The sequence below is a fragment of the Hylobates moloch genome, unplaced genomic scaffold (genome assembly GCF_009828535.3).
Source record: "Hylobates moloch isolate HMO894 unplaced genomic scaffold, HMol_V3 SCAFFOLD_6, whole genome shotgun sequence".
NCBI classification, from domain to species: Eukaryota; Metazoa; Chordata; class Mammalia; order Primates; family Hylobatidae; genus Hylobates; species Hylobates moloch.
The window spans coordinates 144,027,205-144,035,645 of NW_026652281.1; the positions used below are offsets into that span (position 1 = coordinate 144,027,205).

General features: G+C 41.3%; 1 protein-coding gene across 1 annotated transcript in view; it reads left to right on the top strand.

Annotated features, from left to right (window-relative positions):
• TENM2 (teneurin transmembrane protein 2) overlaps positions 1-8,441 on the top strand; it is a 1,386,931-nt gene that overhangs the window by 49,862 nt on the left and 1,328,628 nt on the right. The window lies entirely within an intron of this gene.

An 8,441-nucleotide genomic window follows, 5' to 3' on the forward strand; every position in this document is an offset into this window, starting at 1 on the left:
GCAAGTGCCGCACGCAGCCCTGGTTCCCCTGCCTCTTCCTCCATACCTTCAGGCAAGCTGAGGGAGCCGGCTCCTGCCTCGGCCAGCCCAGAAAGGGGCTCCCACAGTGCAGCTGGGGGCGGGGGGGCGGGGCTGAAGGGCTTCTCAAGCGTGGCCAGAGTAGGCGCCAAGGCAGAAGAGGCCCCGAGAGCGATCGAGGGCTGCAAGGGCTTGCCAGCACGCTGTCACCTCTCGATATTTTGGTATGTTTTCCGCTAGACACATACATAAATATAAATAGATTATATTTTATATCATGTTTTAAGGTGCACTTCTGTTTTACTTAGTAACAAAATGTTACTAAACTTTGGGTTTCAGTTTCAACATGTAAAAACCTCAGAGGTTATCTCCCATCCTTAGACAGACAAAAGCAGAATGAACTAAAAACCATTGACTTTTCTTGGACTCATCCGAGAACTGGTGTTTTAGGGCAAACACCCTAGTGCAAAATCTAGAGAGAAAAGAGAATCCAGAGAGTCATAGCCTGATCTGTATACTGGGGCAGACCCTACTGCAGCCATAAAGTGCTAGGAACACGTAAATGGTAATTGTAACAAATTGTTGTAGAGTTAATGTAGATGAGCTCCGGAGAGTGAAACTCCCGGAGGCCATAGGCTTAGCGGCTCTACACAAACTCATCTCCACGGACTCTACTAGGTTCTTATAGTGTAGAAACAAGAGTCTCTCATGGCTCTGGCAGGGGAGGGGAGGAGTGACCATTGTGAAATATGCCCAGTGCATTCTTCATTATGAAGGTCTACCCTTCAGGAGAAAAGACTTCACCAGAAACTTCTCTCACATGAGGAAACAGAACTTCCCCAAATTAAGGCCCTTGGAGGGGTGAGAGGGTAGGATTCTAAGATACATTGTGAAGGTCACAGTCCAGGGATACATGGCCACTAAAAAACTAAGATTTAATCATGTAATTATAGAATGCTCCACCTGTCTGATACTTTATCACCACATGAACAAGGCTCTAGTATAATAACAATGTATTGAAGGTGAAGCAAAAAAGCTGCAAGACACAGCTTTTACCTGAGGAGAAGTTTTTAGGGAAGTCTAAAGGTAGCATGGGAGTCTAAAATAATGATTCTAGAGAAAATTGAAGCGCTGGCACCTATAACTATGGCAAACCTTAAGCAAAGATAAACTCCTAGCCAGTTTAACATAAAACCCCACACTACTTTAGGGCTATTTTACCCCACTTTACTATTTAGGCCTATTTTACCCCAGTTCCTGTTACACTGTGTATCATGCCCAGCTTTTAACAAGAAATCGCGAAACATGCTAAAAGGCAAGAGAAAAAACACAGCCTGAAGAGACAAAGCAAGCATCCAAACCAGACTCACATATGACAGATTTTGGAGTTGTCAAACAAGGCATATAAAATAACTATGTTCATTATGTTAAGAGCTCTAATGGAAAAAGTGGACAACATGCAAGAACAGATGGTCAATGTACTAAGAGAGACGGAAAATCTAAGAAAGGATCCAAAGAAAATGCTAGAAATTAAAAAAAACAAAACAAAACATAGTAATAGAAATGAAGGATGCATTTGAAAGTCTCATCAGTAGCTGAACGTGGCTAATGAAACAATCAGAAAGCTAGGCTGAGTGCAGTGACTCATACTTGTAATCCCAGCACTTTGGGAGGCCAAGGCAGGTGGATTGCATGAGCTCAGGAGTTTGAGACAAGCCTGGGCAACATGGCAAAACCCCGTCTGTACAAAAAAATACAAAAATTAGCTGGGCATGGTGGCTCATGCCTGTGGTCTCAGCTACTTGGGAGGCTGAGGTGGGAGGATTGCTTGAGCTAGGGAGGCAGGGCTGCAGTGAGCTGAGATCGTGGTACTGCCCTCCATCCAGGGCAACAGGGCAAGACCTCACCTTAAAAAAAAATAATAGTAATAATCAGTAATCTCAAAGGCAGGTTAATAGAAAGTTTCCAAATTGAAATGGAAAGAGAAAAAATATTGAAAAAATAGAACAGAAACCACAAAACTGGGACTGCTTCTGAGGATGCATATATGCAAAATGAGAATACCCAAAGAGAAGACAGAGAGAATGGATCAAGAAATACTTGAACTAACAGTGGTCAGTAATTTTCCAAAATTAATGAAAGACATCATACCACAGTTGCAGAAACTTCAGGACATATCAGACGAGATAAATACCTAAAATCTACATTTAGGCATATCATATTCCAGCTGCAGAAAGCCAAAGACAGTTCTTGAAAGGTCCTTGGGCACAGGGGGCAGTACAAAAACGCCTTTCCTATGGAGAATAAGAATTCAGTGGACTTTCCATCAGAGCCACCAAGGAAGAAAAGAGTAAAGTGAAGTATTTTATTTATTTATTTATTTATTTATTTTAAGATGGAGTCTTGCTCTGTCACCCAGGCTGGAGTGCGGTGGTGCGATCTCGGCTCACTGCAGCCTCCGTCTCTTGGGTTCAAGCAACTCTCCTGCCTCAGCCTCCCAAGTAGCTGGGACTACAGGCGCCCACTACCATGGCCAGCAAATTTTTTGTATTTTTAGTAAAGACAGGGTTTCACCATGTTAGCCAGGATGGTCTCGATCTCCTGGCCTCGTGATCCGCCGGCCTTGGCCTCCCAAAGTGTTGGGATTACAGGCATGAGCCACCGCGCCCGGCCTTTATTTTTTGAGATGGAATCTCACTCTTGCCGAGGCTGGAGTGCAGTGGTGTGATCTTGGTTCATTGCAACCTCTGCCTCCTGTGTTCAAGTGATTGTCTTGTTTCAGGCCCCCGAGTAGCTGGGATTATAGGTGCACACCACCAAGCCCAACTATTTTTTTTTTTTTTTTTTTTGAAGAGACAGCATTTCATCATGTTAGCCAGGCCAGTCTTGAAATCCTGACCTCAGGTGATCTGCCCATCTCAGCCTCCCAAAGTTCTGGGGTTACAGGCATGTGCCACAGTGCCCAGCCTATTTATGTATTTATTTGAGATGGATTGTTGCTCTGTCACCCAGGCTGGAGTGCAGTGGTGTGATCTCGGCTCACTGCAACCTCCGCCTCCTGGGTTCAAGTGATTCTCTTGTTTTAGCCCCCAGAGTAGCTGGGATTATAGGCATGTACCACCAAGCCTGGGTACGTGTGTGTGTGTGTGTGTGTGTGTGTGTGTGTGTGTGTTTGTTTGTGTGTGTATTTTTAGTAGAGACCGGGTTTCACCATGTTAGCCAGGCTGGTCTTGAACTCCTGACCTCAGGTGATCCGCCCGCCTCAGCCTCCCAAAATTCTGGGATTACAGGCATGTGCCACAGTGCCCAGCCTACTTATTTAGTTATTTGAGATGGAATCTTCCTCTGTCACCCAGGCTGGAGTGCAGTAGTGTGATCTCGGCTCACTGCAACCTCTGCCTCACAGGTTCAAGCGATTCTCCTGTCTCAGCCTCCCAAGTAGCTGGAATTACAGGTGCCCGCCACCACACCCGGCTAATTTTTGTATTTTTAGTAGAGATGGGGTTTCACCACATTGGCCAGGCTGGTCTCAAATTCCTGACCTCAGATGGTCTGCCAGCCTCAGCCTCCCAGAGTGCTGGGATTACAGGCGTGAGCCGCCACACACGGCCAAGGGTGAAGTATTTAAAGTGTTGAAATAAATAAACCATCAACATGAAATTCTATATCCAGCAAAATAATCTTCAAAAGTGAAAGAGAAGTAAAGGTTTTCTCAGCCAAACAAAAATTGAGGGAATCCATCTCTAGGAGATCTTCTCTGTAAGAAATGTTAAAAGTGTTTTTCGGGTAGAAGAAGTGTGTTATAGGTCAGAAACTCAGATCTACGTATAGAGTGTTGGAGAAAAAACAAAATCAGTGATGGTAAAATAATATGTCTTATTTTTCATTTTCTTTTTGTTTTTTTCTTTTCTTTTTTTTTTTCCGACAGAGTTTTGCTTTGTTGTCCAGGCTGGATGTGCAGTGGTGTGATCTTGGCTCACTGCAACCTCTGCTTCCTGGGTTCATGTGATTCTTGTGCCTCAGCCTCCTGAGTAGCTGGGATTACAGGTGCCCCCCACCATGCCCAGCTGACTTTCTGTATTTTTAGTAGAGATGGGGTTTCACCATCTTGCCCAGGCTGGTCTCAAAATCCTGAGCTCAGGCAATTCACCTGTCTTGACCTCTCAAAGTACTAGGATTACTGGCATGAGCCACCGTGCTCAGCCATTTTCCATTTTCTTATTTGATCTAAGGGAAATAAGTCAGTCTCAAAAGGTTACAGATTATATGACTCCAATTATATGACATTTTGTAATGGGCAAAACTAGAGCAACAGTATAACGGTCAGTGTTTGCTAAGAATTCCAGGTGTGGGAATATGTTGAATAGGGGAAGCATGGGGGCATTTTTAGGGTAATTTTGTAACTATTTTGTAAGGTACTGTAATTATGGACACATAACATTATACATTAGTGAAAACCCAAAGAACTTTACAGTACAAAGAGTGAATTTCATGTGTGCACTTTAAAAAAAATCACTTAGGAATTCCAAGGATTCCAAGACAGAATACATTGTGATTAAACAATATAAGTGTATTCCAAGTCTATGGAACAACCTTACAGAAGCTTGTGGGAGAAAAGGAACTGATTAAAAAACATGAAATGAATAGGGTCTGTAGGACTGAAGTTACAACAAATTGCACGTAAGCGCTGTACTCTAGTTGATAAAATTGATACCCACAGGAGTGTAAGTTAGCAATTCTGAATTACTATATGTGGATCCTGGAATGGAACATTAAGTAGATTGATGGCAGATGGCAGGAGGCAGGAATCTTACTGTTGAAGTGGGGGTTTACAGATAAGCAAGGGGAGAGGTGTAGAATGATCCATGTAGCAATGGGTTAGGGTTGGAGACATCAGTATAAACTCCTGTTTAGATTAATGTAGTTATAAACAGCTAAATATGGAAATATTTACAGGTATATGTATACACTGTATTTAGTATACTCATATTTCATTACTCTGCCAGGCCCCGTAGCAATGACACTCAGTAGCAATGAGCACAGCTAGTGCCCACATGGTTTGGTTTATAATACCATTCTTCAGTAAAAAGGAACCAGAGCTCCTTGGAGAAAGGACTGGTTCTAAGACTGGGGAAGGAAATACGCAAGATGAACTTGGAGCATCTTATATTGCCAGAGAGTAAGTATAGTGCTAAAGTAGCCCAACAAAAAGATAAGCCCCAAACAAACAAACACGGTGATGGGGATGTGTTAAAGGCACATGGGAGTCAACTGATAGACCACCCAATGGCCAAAGCTCAAACAGTTTGAGCAATAAAATAAAATAAATGTATAAATTGAATTATGACTTTGTGGACCTAAAATATCTGAGACAGATCTCACTTAATTTAGAAAGTTTATTTGGCCAAGGTTAAGGATGTGCCTGTAACACAGCATCAGGAGGTCCTGAGGACATGTACCCAAGGTGGTCGGGGTACAGCTTGCTTTTATACATTTTAGGGAGACATAGCACATCAATCAATATATGTAAGATTTACATCGGTTTGATCTGGAAGGATGGGACAACTTGAACCAGGGGCTTCCAGGTTATAGGTAGATTTAAACATTTTGTGATTGGCAACTGGTTGAGTTAATATCAGTAGAAAGAAATGTCTGGGTTATGATAAGGGGTTGTGGAGATCTAGGTTTTATGATGCAAATTAAGTCTCCAAGTCACAGACTTTAGAGACAATACACTGTATATTTTTCTTTTTCTTTCTTTCTTTCTTTCTTTTTTTTTTTTTTTGAGATTAGAGACAATACACTGTATATTTTTCTTTTTCTTTCTTTCTTTCTTTCTTTTTTTTTTTTTTTGAGATAGACTCTCTGTGACACAGGCTGGAGTGCAGTGGCGTGATCTCAGCTCATCACAACTTCTGCCTCCCAGGCTCAAGTGATTCTCCTGCCTCAGCCTCTCAAGTATCATCTGGGATTACAGGTGTGTACCACCACACCCAGCTAATTTTTGTATTTTTAGTAGAAATGGGGTTTCACCATGTTGGCCAGGCTGGTCTCGAACTCCTGACCTCAAGTGATCCTCCCACTTCGGTTTCCCAAAGTGCTGTCATTACAGGTGTGAGCCACCATGCTGTGCCAGTGACTGTAGATGTTTATCAGACTTAAGGTCTGTGTTGATGTTAATGCCGGTGCGGTATAATGAGGCATGTTCAAGCCCCTCTTACATCATGACCTGAACTGGATTCTTAAGTAACTCTGGAATGCCCTTGGCTGAGAGGAGGAGTCCATTCAGATGGATGGGGACCTTAGAATTTTATTTTTCATTTACATTCTCCCCCTTCTGGCCAAGATTTTCTAGAGGCAACATCAATGGCCACCAGATTTTTATTTTGTCCCATAGCATTTCCAGGGTGGCATGGCCGCCTGCACTGGGTCCATCCTGTTCCTCATTGAAACTCCCTGGGGCCAAGGGACTTAGAGTCAAAAGACTTATAGAAAATTAAATGTTCTAGGCTAGATAGAAATGGACGTGGACAACCATTCATTACCCCTTATATGTAATTTTTTTTTAAGTAAAATGCCAACAAACAAAAAGCCAAAGATGAGGTTACAAAACTGACTTATCTTTAACTTCTGTGCATTGAGCTTCTATACTCTTGGTTTTGGTTACCGACTTACAATAATTAGCTATACAAAACATAAGCCTTGTTCTGGAAAAAAATTTTAATATATATCTATCTGCGCAACTCATAACTGGGAGTATTGTATCTAGGAGGCTTTGTCATAAGGTATTTCTGTCCTCTCAGTAATTATTTTCTTTTAAAAACTAAGAAAACTGAATAATGTATACACTAGTTAATAATAATTTGTCAATACTGGTTTATTAATTGTAACAAATGTACCCTACCAATGTCAGATGTTGATAATATGAAAAACTGGATGTGGGTATCTGGGAACTCTCTAGACTGTCTTCCCTTTTTTTATTTTTTAGTAAATTTAAAACTTTTTAAAAACAAAGTTTATTTAAAAAGTGATTCTTCTAAATATTTAAATGGCTGTATACTGATTCTTTGCATAGCTAATGCATTTAAACAACCCTATCTTATGAACATTCAGTTATTTCTGATTTTTTACTATTATAAACAATTATATAATTTAGGTCTGTTGTAAATATTTGTGCATATGAAGTTAACTAATTAACAGAGGATTTATCTGTTGGTAAGTTCTTCTAAGAAACTTGTGTTCTTTTACTACTCATAGTGACACATGAAAGTCCAATTTCCCTACACTCTTAGCAACACTGAATATTATAATTTATTTAATTTTGGCTAATTAAATACATGAAAATCACACCTCATTTTACTTTGAAAGGTAGAATTTTAAAACATTTTCATTGGCTATTTTAACCTACCCTTTTATAAAGTTCAGGTTAATTTTAAAATATAGATTTAATGAACTCCCACTATATTCTGGGGAACATTCACATACCTTATCTTATGTTATCTTTATTATCCCTTGCATCTGGATGCAAGTAATAGGAAACTCAATTCAATCTGGCTTATGCAACATGAAGAAGCCATTATCTCACGTAAGCAGCAGCCCAGAGGGAAGGTGGTTACAGGAATAATCTACCTGCTTAATCATGTCAAGGTTTTGATATTCTCAGCAAGACTTGCGCCACATTTGTATAAAATGGCTATAGAAATTCCAGAAATCAAGTACAGAGGAAAGAAAAATTCATGTCAGTGTCTTATAGGCTGGGTGCAGTGGCTCACGCTTGTAATCCTAGCACTTTGGGAGGCCGAGGCGGGTGGATCACGAGGTCAGGAGATCGAGACCATGGTGAAACCCCGTCTCTACTAAAAATACAAAAAAATTAGCCGGGCGTGGTGGCGGGCGCCTGTAGTCCCAGCTACTCGGAGAGGCTGAGGCAGGAGAATGGCATGAACCCGGGAGGCGGAGCTTGCAGTGAGCTAAGATTGCGCCACTGCACTCCAGCCTGGGCGACAGAGCGAGACTCCGTCTTAAAAAAACAAAAATAAAAAGAAAAATTCATGTCAATGTCTTATTTTCCTTTAAAGGATAAAGAAACCTCTGTGATTCATACCACCCCAGGCGGACTTCCCTTCATAATTTACTGGACATAACTGTATTGCATGCTAAAGTCAAACCAAAGGCCACTTGGCAAAGGAAATAAGATATGACTTAATTAGACAACCTTATATTTTCTACACCCCGTGCTCTCCGCCCCAAACTGAGGAAGGTCTAGCCTCCCTGAGGAATAGAACAGTTTAAAAGAGAGTGAACAAAATCAGGGTTGGGAAAAAGTAAGGAATGGCTGTGGGATGAGCAACCAACAGTATTTTCCTAAATCATCCCAGTGGCCTATTGTAAATTAGGTATTCTTATGCCTGTTTATCCAGTGA